Source organism: Aythya ferina (genome assembly GCF_964211825.1).
Source record: "Aythya ferina genome assembly, chromosome: 6".
NCBI lineage: Eukaryota > Metazoa > Chordata > Aves > Anseriformes > Anatidae > Aythya > Aythya ferina.
The window spans coordinates 8,029,521-8,051,379 of record NC_140303.1 but is presented as its reverse complement, the minus strand read 5'-3'; the positions used below and the strand labels follow the sequence as shown (position 1 = coordinate 8,051,379).

Below are 21,859 nucleotides of genomic sequence, written 5' to 3'. Positions count from 1 at the left end.
GAAGTTCCAGCACAGCCTAGATTGAGTGATGATAAAAAATTTGTCTGACTTCCTACACTGGACTGCTTTTGCTGCCAGCATCCTTGAAAACAAGACCTGCATTGCTCACTTTGGTGCAAACAACTCTTCAGTTCTTAGGAAATCCGCACTTTGTTTCAAGTACATTAAACATCCTCTCTACTGTATTTTCAAACTTTAGTGCTTTGACAACAAATAGAACCAAACACCACAGTGTTTGCCTGTGTTGTGCCTTTTCAGGGTCCAAAGAATGTGTCTATTTCCATTAAAAATGAGTCATTATGTAAAGCATCAGCAGGAAGTTATTAAAGAAATGGCATAGCATTATTGATCTTACTATCTGGAAATCCATCATACTCATAAGTGTCTTGTTATAAGCCTGCTTAGGTAATAGGATCTTAAATGACCACTGCTGGAAGTCGCATCTGTGTACCACACCTACATATACAGACACATCCAACCTCCCGACTGTATGTCACATAATAAATACCATGTTATGCCTGAGAGCACTAATGTGGGTGACACAAAAAAAAAAATGTTGCAGACCAAATTAATCCCACCAAAAGAAACTGCATACGTCTATCTACCTCTGCCATTATTTAAACATTTTGCTTGGAAGTTAATGAGCAGCTAGAATTAAAATGTGCCGGTCCAAATGAGTACCTCTACTAAGCCTACTCTGCCCATCATGTTTCTTTTTAGCATAGGGCAACAGGTATAAAATGACTGTCTGTCTATGGCTTCCCTGATAAAATGTTTTCCATATATTTTTGGCACTACAGTGAACTATGGAACAACCCTAGTGTACAAATGAAGGAAGCCACCCCCAGGAGCAGACTTCTGCCTGAGAAGAGTTTGACAATGTTGAAGATAAGTATAATTCCCGGGAGGAGCTGGTAATGTAAATGCTAATATAAAAAAAATAATAATAAAAAATAAATAAATAAAACCACAAATTCACTGTTATCTTCTGAGAAAGCTTTGTAGTAAAATGGAAGCTGTCTAGCAGAACATGCAACAGATCAACTAAGTTTCTTCTGAAACCTATTTTCACAGGAATTCGACGTATCCTGTTAGCATACGCTGCATGCTAATGTAATAACCTGGTGCCGTATCTTGGTACCAGAACATTCATCACTCCTGGCATTTCAGAGTGAAATAATATGGCTGCTCTGCACTGAAGGGACACTTTTAATCCTCTCTGCCTTCGGTAAGCAAGAAAAGTAAGGATGGCCATGCTAATACACGTTTTGGCCCATTAAGCCTAAAATAGGGAGGTTAGAGTGGAAGTCCGTGTCTGACTCAACAGTTGCTACGCATTCTGCTGTCCAGGTGCCTAGAAATAAGTTTTTTCTTCTCATTTTAATAAAAACAGGATTTTTAAGCAGATTTTAATAAGCATTTGCAGATGATGCACCTATTTTTCTTCTGACAAGCTTGTTTTTACACATTTGGATTGTGGGGTATTTATGAAGAGAAACAGGCCAATCTTTTGAAACTTATGGAAAGCACTGTATTAAAAGAGTTGGCAAAAAGATTTTGAATGGAGTCAGGCTACTCAAAGTCCTTCATTAGCTGGAAATAACAACCCATTTCAGATATACTTGTTTTCAGTGATGTCCTGCCATCCGTTCATAAAGAGTTTTTGAACATAAAGAGTTTATGAACTTTACCACTTCCCTTTTGGAAAGGATCAAGAAGTGTTTCAGCTTCTGAGGATACAAAGAAATCTTCTAATTGCCATTATTAGTACTTAATCCCCATATATAAACAAACGAGCAACCAGATGGAAAGCTACTACAATGAGAAGAGGAATTCAGTTCTTTTTTCTGCATGACTTTTGAAGAAAATAGAACAGAAGATTACATTCATCATATTGATGTGTGTTTTCCCTCATTAATGAGGATTAAAGATAGTAACTACATCAAAACATAGATATTGTTAAAGAATATTATTTCAAGGATGATTTTTACCAAAATATTACAAGAAAAAAAGAAAAGCTACTACAGCACTGAAACCTACTTAAAGGAAGACCTCAAAACTTTTCAAAATATACTAAATTAAGACATCTGTGGCCATGCGCCTGCAATTTTGTACATTTGGACAGATTACTGTACTTGTGTGAAATGCAATCAACACACTTTTAAAAACTTCACTGTGGTTCACAGATGCTAAAGCAATCATAATTAACATCTGAGTTGTCATTCCTTACACACAAAGTTTGTATTGAAATCTGATTTTCAGAAATTAAGGTCAGGACTTCAAATGCTGAAATCTCTCGTCACTGAATATCTAGCAATGATTAAACTAAAACGCTCAAACATCTGGTTAGACTAAAATATAGTTGTTCAAGGGGTCTATAAAAAAAAAAAAAAAAAGAACTGATTGCAGGTTTGTTAACCTGAGGCAATAATTTGACTGCTTATCCCTGTTTCATCAGCGTATCTTTATATGTTGAATAAAGCAGACGCTAGATTACTGCTTTAATCAGCATCATAAAACATCCTGTTTCTCTCTGCTTCCTAACAGCTGGTTTAAGAGGAATAAAAGGTTTATTTGATGGCTAGATTGGAAGATCTCCAAGGACGTTCTGCTCTGCTACATTTGTACAGTTGGACTTTCAAAGCAGGCTGGGAATCTTTATAAATATTGCTAGTTTATAGTTTTTCAGATTATGAAGCTTTCTATACAAAAAGAGTAATAAAAAATAAAAAATCAATGTCAAGATAAATTTGTTATCTGTGATACAGGAATCTACTCACCTATCCTTTACTATAATATTGTCAATTATATCTTGCTTTGACATCATGAAGGAAGAAATGTTACTTCCTTTAGATACATCCACTTAAAATCCTTAAAATTGACTTAAAATTCCTTAAAACAGAAGCAATACTTAACTGTCTACAAATTGTGCTGCTAAACTGTGATGTTTCACAATTAGACTTCCATATGATTTATTTTTTTTCTTTTTCCCACAACCTCTCATTTTTCTTTCCCATTACTGTAAAAGAGACCATGAAAGCAGACCAAACTGACTAAGGGAATCTCTCATGACATAGATGTAAAAAAGACTTCCTGTCTTTTTTTTACAAAAAGTTTTACACTAGATAGAAAATAAGATTTGTAGAAGCTCTTTATTACAACACAAAACTATTTCTGAAATCTGCATTAACGTGATATTGAGCACCTATAAATTTCCCAAGGTACGGAGAAAAAAATGCACATAAAATAATGTTAAGAAAGAAGTTCTCTCTGGTATTTTTAATAGTAAATCTAGAATTATCTCTAATTATTAGAATAATACTAATGAGGTAATTCAGCTGAAGATGTGTCTAATTAAACTTCTTTTTTTTTTTCTTATTAAGTTTTGAAGAAACAGAACCACCATGCACCAATTTTAATACGAGTTTTTTAGTGATGATAACTGCTGGAAAACGGAGTCTCTCTCTTAATGTCATATTATTTTATATCCTGCAAATTTCACTGTTTTATGTATCCTTAATATTGCTGTATAAAACAGTTTAAAAGCAATATTTATAGTTGGGGTGAGGCTCTCATGTAGTATAAATGCTCTGCAGAGAAGCACAAATTTACTCTTGATGCTTCAGTTTGAAGATCTGGCTCTTCTTGGGTGATAAGCTTAGCCCCCATACTGCCACAGTTAATTTTCCTCTCAGAAAACTTCAATTGTCATTACTCTACAAATTATCTTCACTTCAGCTTTTGAATACAACAAACAAAAACCCCTCAGTCTCCTGGTCAGCTTGAGTTATATCGTTGATCACAATGAACAGGCAAAGGTAAAGTATAATGCACCAAACTTTGACATTTAACATACAGAGGTTGCAAAACAGTCATTTGATATATTGGTAAGGCTTCTTCTTGTAAGAAAACCACTTTACAGTACCATCACAACTTTCAAGAGTACATTAGACTTGGGCATGTGTGCCGTGCCATATTGCAAAGAATTCTAATTCTGCTGCAGAAGTTAAGAAGACAGTCATAATTAAATTAAATTAAAACAGACTGTCAGAAATCCCCACTGTATGTCTGGGAGCTCCCCAGTCCCACCAGGATTAGGCTGTTTTGCAGATATCTCTGTTCCACCCTGCCTATTAAAGATGCAGCACAGCACCTCCAGCAATATCGATTTTGAGGACATGCTTTATTTGAGGGGAAAAAAAAGGCAAAAAGTGCTACGTATTGTTCAATAATTCCACACTTTCTTCATCAGAACATTTTGCACAGATACAGTTATTTACTTCAGGAAGTTTTAAGGTCGTGTCACTTGTTCTGCCAAGTAGGAACCTAGGGCTTGGGTCTGTACGGACCCATACCCAAGAAGGCTGTGATCTGGCAAGGACAACACGCACAGCTTTTTACTTTGTTGCATTTACTCTTCCCCCACAATTTTTGTCTTGCTTTACAAGTTCACATAAAGATTATTCATGTTCTCTAAGAATTGCTGTCAATGACTTCACTGGGGTAGCAGTGAAACCACAGGCATATATTTAGGGATAGTGTAGAAAACCACAGTGTAGACAAGTATGTATCCTTTACTCCTAATGGTTGCCTTTGCTCCACATGTTCACCCGGTTAGCTGAAGTTAATGCTAATTCAGTATGGCTAAACTTATTAAAGTTTCATTTCTTGATAGAGAAGGGAATACATCCAGGTACGTGCATATATTGCAAAGCCAGCACACAAAAGCAATTTCTGTGCTTTAATAAGAAAGAACAGCAAATTGAAGACAGATCAATCTCCTTGCAGAGTTTTTTACCAGCCAAACAGAAAAGGAGTCAAAGCATTTGCTAAAATGAAATAATATAGCAAGACTTCGAGAACAGGGAAACTCTTTTGGACTCTCAGCCAAGAAGCTTCAGTCAGAGACACTTCAGGATGAGTGGTAATTCCTCCTTAAGGGTAAGGAAAACAGGGAAATGAAGAAAGCAACTGCCCCTTTCTCCTATAGACATGCTGCTATACTTTACCTCAACAAAATGTTGATTCAAAGTTCATTCAAATAATAGAGACCCTGTGTGAAAGGACTGCCTGAAACAAGTCCTGCTTATCAAACATACAGCTCCAAAGCAAAAGCAAACCAACAAAACACCAGATGAAGTTTTCCTCCTCTGGGAACGTAAGGAACCAAGCCACCTGAGGACACATTTCCTCTCTAGGAACTTCATGAACTTCCTCCTAAATTTGACTTGCCTTGTAGTTATCTAACAGCTGCTCTTCCTTGCTGGCTGTGTGTTAATGAAACCAGGTGGGGTACAGTCTCTCACTATGATGCTTTCATCACTTTGCTCTATTTTCTGTTCTTTTGCTAAAATGTACTGGTTTGAAAGAGGAAATCCAACAACCTGGTGGCCACAATTTGTGTGAACATTAATATTTTTGATTTAATGAACAACATAGAAACAAATATTTCTGTACACAACAGCTTATGCCACTGATGCAAACTGTTGAGCTGAGCTTGCATTCTCAGGCCAAATACAAAAAGAAAAAGGACTTGTAAAAAAATATATACATATATCCTTAATCCCCCCCTTTGTAGATTTGGGAGGGGAGGGGTGAGGAGGGTAGGGAGATAAATCACATCTGGAAAACAAAATACAGTTGCTTTCTATGTCTTAAAACAGTATGCATGTATGCCATGTGCATATATACCTACAGTATACACCCACAACCGTATATGCCTGAAATATGTAGTATATGCCTGTATTTATACCCTGCAAAAAAAGCAAGAAGCTGAATATTCTTTCAGCAGTGACAGACAGTGAGAAGACTGATAAAATGGCAACAGAGAGGTTACTCTGGGAATTGTTTGATTTTACCACTGGGGAATACTGAATAGATTTTGTTCTCTCATTTACATGAACCAACAGCTTCTCTTCACTGAAAACACTGCAGAAAAGCTTCTTGGTTTGATGGATAGCCAGGTGAGTTTTGTAAACATTTTTAAGATTAGAATAACCAAAGGGTTTTTTTGTTGTTGTTGTTTGCTCTTTTTTTTTTTTTTTTTAATACTAGAGCACACTCTGGAAACAAACTGCCCCAGAGCTAACAACATTCAGTTATTACTTTACTAGCTAAGAAATCATTGAAATCTCAAAAGCTAGAGACCTATGGCTTTTATTCTGCCTGACATAAAAATCCGGCAAGCATGCAATCATTTGGAAACAGATTTATTACATTTTGATTAATCCTGCTCTATCTTTTGCAATTTCCATCTCCAAGTAGGCACGTTCTAGTAAGTGGAAAGAGGAAGACCAACTATTTGTGTGGAGAAAGAAAGGAGGAGAAATGTAAGGTATTTCATGAAGCTTTTTTTTTTTAAAAAAAAAAAAAGGAAGAAGAAAAGCTATTATCTACAGCATATTGTCTCTTTCAGCAAACAAAATAAAAAGGTAGCACCTGAATAAATGATTTCTTCTACACCTTTTACAGATCAGGAACCAGGACTATTCTCAAGGGGAGAACTTCGTACCAAATCCAGGAATGACAGTTTCCAGTAGAAAGAATTAGTATGCAGACTGGGGGTTTGGAAAGCTCAACATGCAAAGTATGAAGCAGCTCCCCCCCCTGCCCCCCAGGAACCTCGGCTCTGCAAGTGCCCACAGTAGAAAACTCCCATCCACCAAGAAGCTAATGACCAGTCCATTTCATTATGTCCCCACCCACATCCTGTGCCAAATATATAAAACAATTTCCTATTTTGTTTTTCTCAATGTTGTCATTAGTATTCCTTATGAACAAATATCTGTCTCTGGTACATTAGCATGCCACAAGCTGTAGCATCTTGAATAGGAGTTTTACATGAAATCTACCTTGAGTCTGACAGCCGGAGGGATGCCAACCACAGTAGGAACAGGGAGAAACCCAACAGATTGACAATCTTACCCTAAGAAAGCCTAATGCTTAAAATCCTATGTTCAATACACTTATTAAAAGAGCATCTCTACATGATTTCTAAGAAATGTACCGTGTCACTCAAATAAACCACCTGAAAGCAGAAAGCAGAGCTGATGATATTTAGTGATACTATGACAGACAGGTCACTGATACTTTGTCTAATTGTTATATTGTAAATGATAAATCTAAAGAAACACCAAACCCAAGCTTTTACACATTTTTGTTTGCTTTTTAATAACCCCAATGTACCAACAGAGTGAGTCACTACAGAAAAGAGAGTGGAAGCCTAATGCTCTGTGTAGCCACTTGTTACTTGTAATTAACTGTGCTGTGTAATATCTAAAGTAAATCCGTCTTTGGAGAGGGAGAAGAGACTGAAATGATGTTGGCAAATAAAGCTAAAATAAACCAACAAAAATAAAATAAAAAGGAGTGTATTCAATTACATAAAATTAGTAAATATGCTCCCACACATATGGAGAAAAATGAACATATGATTAAACTAATAGGATTATGCAAAAGAAGCTTCTAATAATAGGCCTGTAATTAATCTTTTTTAGTCTTGGGGCTTGCCTATAATCATTCTTCATGTTCATAATTTAATTTGGGCAAAACCTAATTCTATTCAAAGGACACATCTTACAACAAGCCTCCAATTTGTGAGGACTCCTGCTCCTAATCAAGTTATGGTTCGGCAGATGGTACAGACTCCACTCCTCTTCCATGCCTAGCCCTGCTCCATGCTCCATTTTACTGACAAAAACAGGCAAAACGTTTACTGGGACTATTAAAACACAATTCACTGGATGTGCTAAATGGCAAAAGATTAAACAGAACTAAAGAGAATTTCTCAGAAAACCTTATGCCTTCTGAAAGTTATCAGTATGATAATTAGTCCAGTAATACTTCCCTCTATTCCCAACTTTGTCTAGTAATATTTCCCTCTGATCCCTAGATATTTTTATTTTCCGGAGGTTTTACGGTGATTTTTTTGAAGACAAAGAAAAACAAGCTTTCCTATTGAATAACACCTGCAGTATGAAAACACATTATGCAGCATTTTAGTCTGTGTGAACATGTGTATATCACAAGATGCACAATCTATTAACTGAAGAGTGGGCATCAGCAATGCAAGAAATTAGAAGGATGCCTATTTCGCTTTAAAACAAGAGTGCTGTCTTTATATATGTATAATATAATATATATATATATATATATAAGGCAGTCTAGGGAAAACCATATCTCAATCCCCAAATCAGTGCTGATGGAGCTGAGGTGCAAAATCTGTTTGTACTCTGCTCATCTCAAACATATGAAGTCAGGCTCAATAATTCAATTTATTTTTTTTTATACTACTCATACAGACATACATAATCTGACCCTGAGACAACATACCGATATGCTTCTAAAGCATGTTTCTGTTTTGTCGTGTATTATTTCAATCCTCTCTGGTATTCACTTTTCTTTACAGACATACCATTGCCCTTCCGCACTGTTATCTGCTTGCACAGTCTGGCAAAGTAAAATCAGACAGAAATTCTGCAGATTTAATAAGAATGCTTATAAAGTGTCACAAGCTTCAGTGACTCTGGGGATTAGATGTATTTAGAAATGCTATGTAATCTTCAGTGTTCTGCAAGTAACCATGGTTTGGGATTAAAATACATAAAAACTTGTCATGACTCTGATATACTTAATAACTGCTTAGTGACATCTCATTTAGAGAAAGGATTCATTAGCCTCAAAATGCTTTTGTTTTGGGTTTTATTTGGTAGCAGCAGTACAAGATGTTAGGTTGAGTTGGTGCTTTCTTTATGGATGCAGATTTTAAGAGTTACTGTCTAAATAGACTCTGATCTCAGCAGACTTCAATTTGTCAAAATGTGGTATTGGGGGAAAATATTGAAAAAAACATTAAATAGTTTTGCATACTGGAAGAGCACAAAACATGACTGCAAATGACTTTTGCGCTGTATCAGCTCCCTAAATAAGAGAGGCCCTACATTAAAATGACTAGATTTTGTCTGCTAAGCATCCTCAAAACAGAGCCAATCTTTAGGTATAGTGTGGAAAATCGAAGTGAACTAGATATTTTTATGCAAGAATGAATATTAAGTACTGAGCAGGTGCAGTGGTTAATTTTCATAACGTTCTTGGTTATGCAGCAAATATAGCATTGCAAGTTTCATTACAAGGTAAAATAGATTGTAACAAATTTTGTTTTGACACCAACTGCCATTCAAGTGAATGTAAAAGCACCATCATTTATTTTAATGACAGCTGGCTTAAAAACACATGCAAATAAGACAATATTACATAAAGGAAAAAAAAGTCAATCAAATCATGCTACATAAATAAAATGCTAAAAATACTGATGCTATGGTCCTCATCATGCTTGAGCATCAAACAACAGATAATGAGTAAACGAAGTCAGAAAAAAATAAACAACATGCGTCTGTTAAATTTATACCTAATGCATTTGCAGTTCCATCAAAAGAAAGCTAATGCTGAAAGTAGCTGAGGGAGGGAAACAGTGGCAAAGCCCATTGAAATTTCCAGGTACCCAAGGAAAGCAAGCCTCTCAGGGATTTTTGCTCCAGCAGATGCCTCCAAACAACTGAAGGTTCTGAAATAATAGCTTTTCATCTTGCCCAATTCTCCATTCATCAACTTCTCATACATTACCCAAACCACTGATACATGCATACAACAAAAAGGAGGATGTCTTCGCTCTGATCAGGAGCTGGACTAAACCATTCCATTAATTAAATAGAACAAACACACGTTTTGTCTTCTATGCTCATAAATTTCCTCAAACATCCTCACTTTAAATGTTGACTGAATTGCAAATGAAGACTCGGGGAGAAGGGAAGTTGTCATATTTTCCTATCTATGTATTTCCAAGCATTTTTACAATTTCATATAAATAACAGCATCATTGTATAAAACAGTGCAACTGAAATGTAATTAATTTTGATACCTGTAATCGCAACCTGTAATTATCATGTAACTGGAGAACTATAATCAAGGAGCATAGCCCAATTTCATATTTGATACGTTTCACAGCAAGAACTCCGTGGTTGTGCATCTAAATAGGAGAAAATTCTACATGACAGAAGATTAGCTATACAACAAGTACACTTTTAAAAGTCATTGTAATTAGAGATGCTAAACAAATAGGTCTACTGAATAAAGAGACGGGGGAAAAAAAGTGTTTTGCCAGTCTTGAAATATCTAGCTTTTGACATTTTCACACCTTTTAACTCTAATTGTGATGCAAGTATGTAAGATACATTACAGACATTACAGAAACATCTTTTATAGATCTGTTTTAGACACTTTGAACTCTTTATACTCTCATGATTCCACAACAGCAAAGTGGAATTTCAATTATTTATAACTTAATGACCCATATATCACCCTAATTCTGAAAGTTAATATTCACAGGTAGAGAGCCCTTTTGGTGTCAGTGGAACTGTCAGCACATAGGAAAAGGAATTCTTAAAACGTTCTGAAACAAGTAAGCACCAAACTATTTGATATCCATTTATACAAACACAAAGCAGAGACTTAGTGTCTTCAGTGCTGCTGCCAGTTAGAAAGGAGTTCATCAATATCAAAAGTCCTATAACAGACAACTGCACCTAAACCTTATTTCAAAAAGAATATTATGGTGTTGGTTTGGTGGTGTGTTTCATTGTAGTTTTTTGTTTGTTTGTTTGTGTTAGTTTGTTTCAATTTGCATTTCTGCCCAATACAAACCTTCACCCAAGTCTCTGGATCTTGCACTAACCATTTTTCTAATTTATTAGAAATAAACACTTCATTTATTGGCAATGAAATCTGGGTTGTACAAAAAGCATCATAAGTACTTATGAATTTTTTTTCTTCCTTCAGAAGTGCGGATGATCTGCTAGGAATCTTCATTTAATGGAGAGTAAAAAATAAATCTGTAATCTTCAGAACTCAATAGAAAAATAAGTTTTAAATAATAATTGATCCTGCCCACAACAGAAATCTAGATAAAGAGCAAGAGCTTTAAACAAATTTTACCCAGACTTCTGGTAGTGATTCAACTATGTTTAACACATATTAAACATGAGACAAGACAATATTGAAATTAGGCACCGTCACATCACTGAGATGAAAAAGTTTTGTAATAAAGAGGGATTTTTATTTATTTTTATAGTGAGAAATAACAGTTCAGACTTTACAGTGTTGACTTTTGCCTCTAACAGTGTGACATTATGTGTACTATATGTTGTGTCATTTTTTCTAATATATGTGTAGCACACACACAGGCCAAAGGAAAGCGTGGCTTTACAGGCTGTAACAGCACTCCTCCTAAGAAAGAGAGCATGCTCTTGTAATAAAGGACTGTCAGAAGGAATAGTGATATCTGTGACAAAGCATGGATGCAGTCTTTTGACTCATATAGGTAGACTTCTCTTTGTGTTACCTAAGTACTGTTCTATGTATGCAATTATTATAATACATATAGAATGAGTCTAAAAAAAGATTCTATTTGTTATAAGAACTTTTTTTTTTTTTAACTGCTAGAACTTAACTATTGCACAAGTCTTTTAGCCTGCTTGCAACAGTGATCTCCTCCCTCCCCTGGCCCAAATGCTGTCAGAAAAGACTTGATTAAATGAAAATTTTTACAGACTTGCATCCACAAGGTTTCTACCTATCTCATACAAGGAGCTATTTTTTTTTTTTTCTTTTGCCCTACCTTGTAAATCTAGTCTGATGTTTCACATACCAACACCAACACTGAGAACTGAGTCGACAGAACCAGGGCAACTTTTGAGGCTATAGCAATATTTACTTAGGATATCCCAGCAACACTGTAGCAACAAAGCTAAAATAATGTAGAAAAGTTTAATATGAAGCCATAAAGGAGAGGAAGATGATCATATTTAATAATAATAATGATCATGCATTTTCTCATACCCACACACTTGTGAGCACCAACGCACACACACTGAAGTAATCTGCCTGTTACCACTTACATTGTCACGGAGCAGAAGAGATACCACCTACTAAGATTTCACATCTCCAGGGCTCCTTCTTGTGAAGGAGGTGAAATACGGTTGCGCTTTTCACATCTCTGGGGAGTTGACAGTGATTCTGACCTTTATACCCTCCATTCTGTGCCACTCCTAAGGGAATAAGAAAATATCACTGATTTACTCACTGTCTTTTCTCTCTTTATTCGTCTGATTGTTGCAGTCCTGGTCTTTTCTTTCCCCTCCATCCCCAATCCTAACAGCTTTTGTCTGTGCATTATTTCACCACTGCTTGTTTTCCTATTCTTGGGTCTTGGAAACCTTTATGCAAGTGTGCTGTAATCTTGTTGATCCTTTAAGTGCCATCAAACCTCGCCTCATCTATCCTTCTGTAATCTCTTCTTCTGGTGCTTCCACAACTTTATATTCATATTTCATTCACACAAATCTTATAATTTGTAATACAGATTTCTGCGATGTATTTTCACAAGAGCCCAGCACTCGACTTCAGACTAAACTGTTTCTGGATTAAACTGCTCCTAGAGAGGACTGAAAACTAGATGCAGAGTCAGATCAAAGAAAAAGTGATCTCTCAAAAATCATTTTGGCCTACAAAATCATTTGCATACTTCTAATTGCACAAGTTGCCAAGTTCCCCTCTCCATCCTCCACCCCCCCCTTTTTTTTTTTTTTTTTTTTTTTTTTTATTATTTTTTATTAAAGTTCACTTGACTGAACAACAGTGAAAGAAAAAACCTACAGATGTATCCAAGTTCCTGCCTACACAAACAAGAACTCAATTTGTTCTGGGATTTGGGTGGTTTGTACTGTAGGAGTCGATGATCTTGAGGTCTCTTCCAACCTAGAAATTCTGTGTGTGTGTGTGTGTAACGAATTTTTCCATTACCTTCCTTTTCTGTGATGGTGTAATTATCTTTAGGGATATTCATGTAAAACTGACATTTTATCTGGTGAATAATTTACAGGTTGGAAAAGTTTAAATACATACAAATGCCATGCTTATCATTAATGTCAGTTAGACCAAAACGAACAAGTAGGAGCCTGAGGAGATTAGATGATGTTGTTTCACCACCTCATGCAAGAAAAATTAGTTGGGACTGTCAATACAATACTCTCAAACTCACCTACGCTTCCCAAACTGATCTCAAATATGAGCCATGCATGGATTTATTTTAAAAAGACCAGCAAATAAAGTCTTTGGGCTCTATGTGCAGTGCAGTGCCCTGACTGCAATACCTGCCATGCCAAAAGACATTTTTAACTCTACATGTTATGATAATAAACATTATTTTAATTAAAAAGTAGAAAACTGAAAGAGACTACCATAAGGGATCTTTCCAGAGGTCATCTGCCACTGCAGTTTCCAGCATCCAGGTAAATTAGCAGTGCCAGATAATAGGTGAAAATCTCATCTGTCCACTTCACAGGGTTTGGGAGAACACCTACCCTGAGAAAGTGTGGTCTAAAGGCAACGTGCTTTTCAGCGGGTTCTGACCCAGGGAGAATAAAGCAGTCCTATTTAAAAGGATGCTTATTTTCTTCTCATGCTTATTCTTTCTTTGCTAGCTCCAGTCTGGAAGATAGATTCCTATTTTTTTTTCACCTGTCACAGAGCAAGTATTGATTTGGGAGAGGGAAAAAGGAAGAAGCAGAGGTCAAGACTAGAAAATGATGGATTGTTATGAGCTGGAGTACAGGCACTCTCCCAAGCAACCTTAGATCTGTCTAAAAAGACCAGGAAGTGTGAAAGATGAAGATCAAAGGTGACATTTTGATACTGATCAAAATGGAAAAGATCAAGGATTAGATAATACTTCACAAAGATGAGCTGACTGAAAATAATTTGTACAAGCTCCAGGTACTACAAATTTACTTAGAATAATAAAAAATACATTAAAAACTGCAAAACATGCCTTTATTGAGTTACAGCTTACTAAAATAAACCTCAGGCTATAAATGTGAGAAGGCCATGGATTTGATCTACCCTGCATATCTCTTATAGTCAATCTAATACCTCCATACTTGTCTCCAGAACAGTTAACCTTTTTACTGAAATCTCACACAACAGAGCTCCTCCTGTAGTAAAAACAGCAACAACAACAACAACAAAAACACAAGCAAAAGGATTAACAGCGAAGAAATCTTTGCACAAATCCTATTTCATATGTGTCTTGGGAACCTGATGGATGGATGGGGGAAACAGCTAATCATTATGAGACCTAATGACTGAAGATAAACTGCTCTTTTTAAGAACTCCCTCTATTCCCATTTCTCCCAATGAATCCAGACCAAACATAATGAAAAGATTTCTGTTACATCCAAAGGAAGGATTAAACAGTCATAAGTTTTTAATAACATGCTGTCTGGAATGCTAATTATGAAGTTCTTTTTACAAATAATTTTCTCTTGGGTCTTAGGTCCTTGAGCTAAAGCCCATAACTTCTATCAGTATTAATGACAATTATACATTCAGATCCATAGAGATCAGAGAAGTAACCCAGAGATCCTAATATTCCCAGTCTTGTTTAACTGTATTAGTTTTCAACTTGATTTTTAGCTGGCACTATATGACAAGGATATATACACATTTTCACTCCACTCTAAAATGCACATAAATGAGGATGATGACATATACAGAGTAATTTTTATTAGCACCTGTATTAATTCGTTAAATAAATCAAAGCCAGGTTTGACATTCTTAAAAGACAGCAAACTTAGATCTAAGTAGGGGAGTTGAGGCTAAAGCAAGCTACTTGTGTGACCAAAGGGTGGAGAACATTGATGAAATGCAACTATGGTGAACCGTAGGGTCACAGAAAGGAACCTTGGGATGCAAAGCCACCTTCACCTTTGTAGCTGTACCAGTAAGATTCCCTAAGATCATCAGAAACACTGAGTTTGAGCATTAATATATAAAAATTCAGGCTGATAAGGACAAAGAAAAACCCGCCAGACTCTGAAGTACTTAGTGTGGGCAGGTGGGGTAAGACACATTTGCAAGGAGGAGTAGGCTCATAGCTTGGTTCTAAGCATGGTAGGAAAGGAAACAGAATGGCAATTTAATAGTACTCATGTATGTCATTTATATGATTTCTTTTCAGAAATTTAATTGTGCCTCAATACTGCTAATAATAGGCATCCGCTTAATAGTCTATTAAGGTGGCATTAACTTCTTAGAAGTGTTGCTTAAAAAATATTCATAACCATCTTTTTCAGTTACATTGTAAGGCTCCTATCTAGAAGTGGAAAGCCAGACTTGAAGAGTACCAAAATTACAGTGAGTTCACTCCAAATTTTTAAATGAAGTCCATCAGCTACACTACATTACATTGTGCAATGGAGTCAAGAAAGAACCACTGAAATATAAAACATGCTTTTGCTGAGGAATAGGCTTTTAAAGATACAGTTATAGGAAGATATTTTGCCAGTAAGACAGTCTGCTTGTGTGTCTGAATTTTTTAAATAAAAAAAGAGAAAACAACTAGAGAAAAGAGGAGTGGTAGGAAAAACAAAACAAAAAAAAAAAACAAAACAACAACAAAAACAAACAAACAACATTAACAACAAGAGTGAGTCATACTTTAGTATCTGTCTAATTTTAAGGAGAAAAAAGACTTAGAGCTTAGATCCTACTTACTCCTATACTGGTAACAGCCTAAAAGATATAGCCACCAAAAAACAAAGCCAAAACCAACCAACCAAACAAAAAAGCACAAAACAGATTGCTTGAGGTCAAATGGAAAAAAAGAATTTGAAATGTTGTCAAGTATGAGTGACGAAAAATTTCATCCAAAGGCTGAATTTTCAGATCAGAATCTGTCTTAGAAGTTCCTGATTTCAAAATCAGTGAATTTTTGTTGTTGTTGTTGTGAAAGATCCCATCATCCCCTCAAATACAGATGGATTCTCCAGAGTCACCCACAGATTTCAGCATGACTACAATGAAATTATTTAAAAGTCAATTCCGAAGACCTATACTGTAGACCTACAAACAGCAGGTACAAGCCCAGTTTATTATCCAGAAACATAACCTGACTCCTTCAAAACAAACTCCACACCTTGCAGCTCTGAACAACTTTCATTGTCCAGCCCTTCTGTCACTTCTCTTTTCCCTGCCAGCTGCCAAGACTTCCAGAAATTGCCCAAGTTCAAGAAATATCGGCTCTGAATTCAATTACATGCATTAAGTTTAGCAGTTGGTTGCCTTCTCTCCAATTACGTATTTCTCATAATATAGATTAGGAAACCTTTGAGGAAAAACTACATCCATTCTAGGATGTTTGTTGGCAAACTTAGAAAAACAGGAGATCTTTTCTGCCGTTATTTTTCTTCCATGTCAAACAATTTTCTTATGGGTTGACCTCATTTAGACCTTCAAAGCAATAAGAAAACAACAAAAAATGACAGATTTTCCTTTTTGGGGAGGAACAAAAATTCACAAAGTTGCTTTTCAGGATTTCATTTCTACAGAAACACACAGAAAACCACAATCTTGATAAATTCCTGAATGCTTTAATTTTAATTAATTTAGTTTTTAATTTGACCAGACTGAAATACTCCACACATTTGAAGATCTCTAAGTCCTAGTCTGAATAAGTTATTAGAAGATATCATGCTGTGCTATATCAAGCTCTTCATATTCCTCTCTAGAGCTGAAAGTTTTTTTTACTTGTCTGCCGCACAAAAATCAGTGCTTTTCCAAGTGAAATTAGCTCAGAATGACATACCATGAGCATAAAGAACAGCTTAAAATTCGGGGACTGGAATTCTATTAGTGAAGCTTTTATGCTTCTTTATCTATCTATTTTTTTCCTCCAGAAAATTACCATGGATGCCTATTTTTATCCTATATCTTCATACAAATCTATTTCAAAGAATTATAATTTATCAACAATTTTCTTCTGCATGTGGAATACCGAAGGCTGTATTCTTACATTTTACTGAAAGTATTGAAGCAAAGCTCCTCAAGTCAAGCCCACATTGCTTGATGTTCAAATGGAGCTGCAGCTTTTTATGCTAGCTAAAAGGAAGGTAATGGCAAGAATTCATTGTAACATCTCAAACGCAAAGAAATGTTGCTATATTGCCACAACAATTTAATAAAGATAAGCCCAAGAACATATATACAAGATAATGTTTAAGAAAGACTACGCATTTAAGCCCCACTGAAGCAAATAGAATAAAAGTCTCCTCCAGCCACACAGAGTTTTGTTTTCAGCTGGTGATTTTATTGGCTTTGTTTCTTACTTTACTTTTTTTAAAATCAGAGGAGGCTTTCTTTATTGCTGACAGGTACTTTTCAAAAGAAACTATTCAAGTGATGATGTGCCAGTGCCAAGAAGCACAAACTACAGACCATCAGTAGGCTTGAAGGACTAATGTTGTCTAGTAAATAAAAAAAAAAATAGTTGAAGAGCTCTGGGAAATATCCGTTTTTGTATTAACTTTTTGTGATGTACAAACAAAAGCATTGTCAAGAGCTATACAATATACTGTATGGTGCAACACAAGGCAAGTTCCAGGTCAGTGCAGTCACAGTGCACTGTGGTCTCAAATCCTCAGTGTTCAATTCTGTTGTTACCATTTAACTTTTTAAATATCAAATATTTGCAGTTTTATCTTAAACACTTACTTGTTTTAAACTCCAAATCTCTCATTACAGAAACTGTAGTCCTTCTTTTCACAAAGCAAGATCGCAACTAAACGCTCCATCAACAGCAACAAGAGCACATTGTCAGCAAATAAAATAAATAGGCTTGACAACATTAGCCTGCACTATTTCAAATTTATGAAAAGTAAGACTTTTTCAAAAGGAGATAAAAACTATTTTCTTTAAATACCACAGTTTGACATGAACTTCAGAAGGCCATTTACATACAAGATGCACATTTTACAAAACAAATAATAACAACAAAAAATCCTCCCCACTTTTTCATTCAACCAAAAAGCAAAAACAGTGTTTATTTAAAAAAAAAAAAAAAAAAAAAAAAAAAAAAAAAAAAAACTACTCAATCCTGACATCTACCATCAGTCCTTTCCTTCTACTGGAATGGACTATGTTATTTTTCAGAGGGCTTGAAAACTGAGTTTGCAATGGAAACTCAGCTCAGCTAGAAAAGTCTGGAAAGTGCAGATGTGAAACTCATCCATTGCTTTGGCTAGAGCTGCTATTTGCCTTGCTGGTTTACAGTGCTTGGACTCAAAGCTCCTTAATTACATACATGAATGTTTCCACATTGGCATTAAAAGCATCATGACAAGAAGTTAAATTTTAGGTTAAGAGCAGGGAAACTGAAAAGCACATTTTCACATTTTAAAATATTTTTTCTAATAACATTGGATGGTATAAATGATAAAAGTGACAGAGAAGAGAGTGCTAACTGAAATATTCAGCCTAACATGCAGAGCTGCTGAAGCTGTACAAGGCTCCAGCTCAGGAGGACTCACGGGATTACCAGCCCTAGAGAAGAAAGCAGAACACAGTGACTTTCAAAAGAGCCTCCTTACCTCCAGGAACAAAAAAATAAAAAATAAAAAAAAAATTTGCTGCTGCATATCTTTTTATATAAAGAATTTCATATCCTAATACAACAGAAACAAGCCATAGATCTGAAGTGGGAAGTGCAGGGTCAGAGCCTGTGGAAAAGAAATCTCATTGTCTGCACCAAGGGCATCAGCTGAAAAGCAGATAATATCAAATCAATTGGGAATGGACAAATGAGAGGTCAGAGGTAGGGTAAATCTACCCTGCAAGTTATTTTGAAAGACACATTGGCCATGTTCAATAGGATGTGAAGCAAATGAAACCAAGGAGAGAGAAACCTGTGGTTTTGTTGCACCCCATCCGGAATGTAATTTCCAGATTTTTGGTAGCTCTTGGTTTCTAAGGAGATGCTAAATACATGCTGTAAATGTTATACTTTGTGTCTTTTTCATTTCTTTAGGCTTTTGAAACCTGGAATTTATTTATTGTAGCTTTTTGGATACAAGACCAGAGAAGTTTCTGTCATTGTAAGTCCCTCTGACACTTCCTATTGTCATTCCCTTAGTAGTACTGCAACTTTCTTGTTCAATTCTTTAATGTTCCAGAGACAGATATAGTCCCATGGCTAAAATGGAAGAAACCCCTTCAACCTCATGCTAAATATTCCACAGAAGGAAAAAGCAAAAACAAAATTCAAATAAATTAATAGACTGCAAATTGCAACTACTAAGCAGCACTGTGGATACGAGCTACAAGGGAAAGACCACATCAAGTCATTCTTTACCTTTCTTTTGATATAGCACCATCAGCACTTGAAGAGCTATATATAACTTCACACCATAGCAAGTTCCACTAACGCCCTCGTCACCACAGCTTAGTTGATCTGCACATCACAGTTTCATTCTTTTTGCTGCCAAAAGGGCTCCTGTACTCTTCAGAGAGGTATTCTTTTTCCTTAATTATTTTATTTCTGCCTTGTTACCGCACACAAAGCTTTATGGCATATGTTTGCCAGTCAAAAGAAACGCAGTGATAAAAACCTCTCAGATCTTGACATCACAGCATATCATCACTTCCTGCAGTACACCAAGGGAGCATACATGAAAAAGAACAATGAAATCAAATACCTGTTAACTATAGCATACCAAAAACATTTCTGCCAAAGCATCTGTTAAAGTAGAAAGTTGGACCATTTATCTGAACACCAGAGCGAAGATCACATACAACATAAGACAAAGCTTTCAACAATACAAGGGGCAAGCAGAAAACATATTTATATTTAGAGAAAAACACCAGTCCAATCCACCTAACAGTGACAGAAACTTGGCCAGGAAGCTAGGGACTGAAACAAAGCATGGCCTCTGTGAAAATGGATGACTAGCTTTCTATTGATTTCTTTCCACTTCCTTAGGAATCAAATTGTTGTAAGACTCACTTTGGAGCTCCCAGGTTCTTGCTCACTAGATTTAGCTTTGACTCAGTAACCTCCGTGACATAGCTGTTCTTATTTATTATATTCAAGTTGAAAATGGGATCTGTGCTTCTTTCATGTCCTCACATTGATTTGATTTTCTCTGGCTACAAGAAGGGTCATTAGGTTTAATGTAGGTCATCAGGATGCACATGGATATATAAGTGAGTGTAATGCAAAGTTGATACTAGGTGTTTAAAATAATAAATAAATAAATAAAACAATGGCTGAGATATGGGGTACCATAGAGGTGGTCCAAAACTGAGCTGAACATGTCTGACAGAGAAAATAGCTGCAGGGCATGCAGAACACAACACTGGATACATTCTGCTTGCCAAAAATATACCTCTCCATACAGCAATAAATATATAAATACAGGTTACAGCTGAGAATAATGGTTACAGGTGAATGCACAAATAGTCTACTTATCAAGATGGAAAAGACCACCTAGCCCAAAGGTGACACTGAAATTATTTGTCAATAGGATCTCTTTGTGCTCACTGTGGACCCAGTTTGGCGGCTGCAGAATATAAAATAAGCATATTCCTGTGAACCTGGATCTCGAACCTTGCAGTTACTAATCACTAATCTGTCACTGCCTTTAAGTGTTTGAGCATTACAAAAATAGTACTGTTATGTCTCTTTAGATCAGAAATTTTCTAAAACTTGATTCTAATCTGTTATCTTAGCCAGAGGTTCTGTAACAAGTTTTGATTAGTAGTGAGTTTTATTCCATTTTCCTGCCCAAAACCCAGCTAACTCTCTTATTTTTCTACCTAAATCCTTCTGAACTTTTAGATATAAAAGGCTCTTTCTGTTTTGAGCTGCTGAAAAAGTTGCAAAAAACATGCATGCAGTATTACACTGAGGGGGCAGGCTGCCTTCTTCCACACCACAGCTGATTGCCATGTATCCTAATGTATCCTAAAGGCAATCATTTTCCATGATCTCCTATGTATTTCTATGCCTTTAGATAAAACATGAACTCTGCATATATTATTTACGCTAGTTACTATTTTAGTGGTGATCGTTTTTCCTACTACAGGAACCGTGAGATCATGCCAGGCCTGGTAAAATGTAAGAAACAAGTCAGAAGAGGGAAAAAATAAAAATTAAAAATAAAACTAAATCAGTGTGTGTATACTCATGGAAGCACTGACTCCAGTACAAACACACTTATAAAAAGTTGCCAACAGTGGAATAAGTAACGTATAGTCATACCCAACAAGATGATTAGAGAGGAGATCAAAACTTATCAGACTGTATCTTTGAGCAACTTCAAAATATAAAAGGATATAAGCCCAAAACCCAGGGCTTCTCTCACTCTTCCTTGACAGCATGACAAGTCTGCAACATCCTTTTCATGTGTTAGAAATGGATTTCCAGAAAAAGAGAATACAGAACTATGCTCAGATATAGAAGTGTTCATACAGTTAAGATACTGAAATGGTACTCAGTAATTCTGATTTTTAGTACTGACTCTCTCACAGGCTTGCAAACAATGTCAAGATAGTCCTTAATGTTTCTGTTTCTCAGTTCATTTACCTGTAAATAGGGGAGTAATTCTTTTTTCTCCCCCTTCACAATGCAGTGACAGGGTAAATTACTGCTTATTACACAGCCATTATGCAGGAGAAAACAAAACATCAAAGCTGGGAGCAGGGTAAATAGTGCAGCAGTTTTGTGATTTCTTTGGGCCAGAATGTTTTTGGGCCAGCGACATCTAACTGCAACACTGCAAAGTTATATACACATATGTACACACCCATGTGACATACTTCCATACATGCATACACACACATCATATATTTATGTGTGTGTGCATGAAGATCCCCTGCACTACAGCACAAACGTGACCAACCTCAGTTCTGCAGTGTGGCACACATGAGATAACTCAGGTCAAATTCTCTCTTATCAGATCATTTGTACAGCTGT

At 36.0% G+C, this 21,859-nt stretch overlaps 1 protein-coding gene and 1 long non-coding RNA gene across 15 annotated transcripts in view; one reads left to right on the top strand and one right to left on the bottom strand.

Moving 5' to 3' along the window:
* LOC311438506 (uncharacterized protein) overlaps window positions 1-21,859 on the bottom strand; it is a 369,670-nt gene that overhangs the window by 31,995 nt on the left and 315,816 nt on the right. For 13 of the 14 annotated variants that reach the window (XR_014694144.1, XR_014694145.1, XR_014694146.1 and 10 more), the window contains one exon: window positions 11,952-12,101. The exons of the other annotated variant lie outside the window; for it this stretch is intronic. The gene's annotated coding sequence lies outside the window, so the exon portion shown is untranslated. The remainder of the gene's footprint in view (window positions 1-11,951; window positions 12,102-21,859) is intronic. 14 annotated transcript variants of the gene reach the window in all.
* On the top strand, window positions 1,090-6,289 carry LOC311439227. The gene is made up of 3 exons (XR_014694602.1): window positions 1,090-1,228; window positions 5,910-5,963; window positions 6,265-6,289. It is a non-coding gene; the product is annotated as an uncharacterized lncRNA (long non-coding RNA).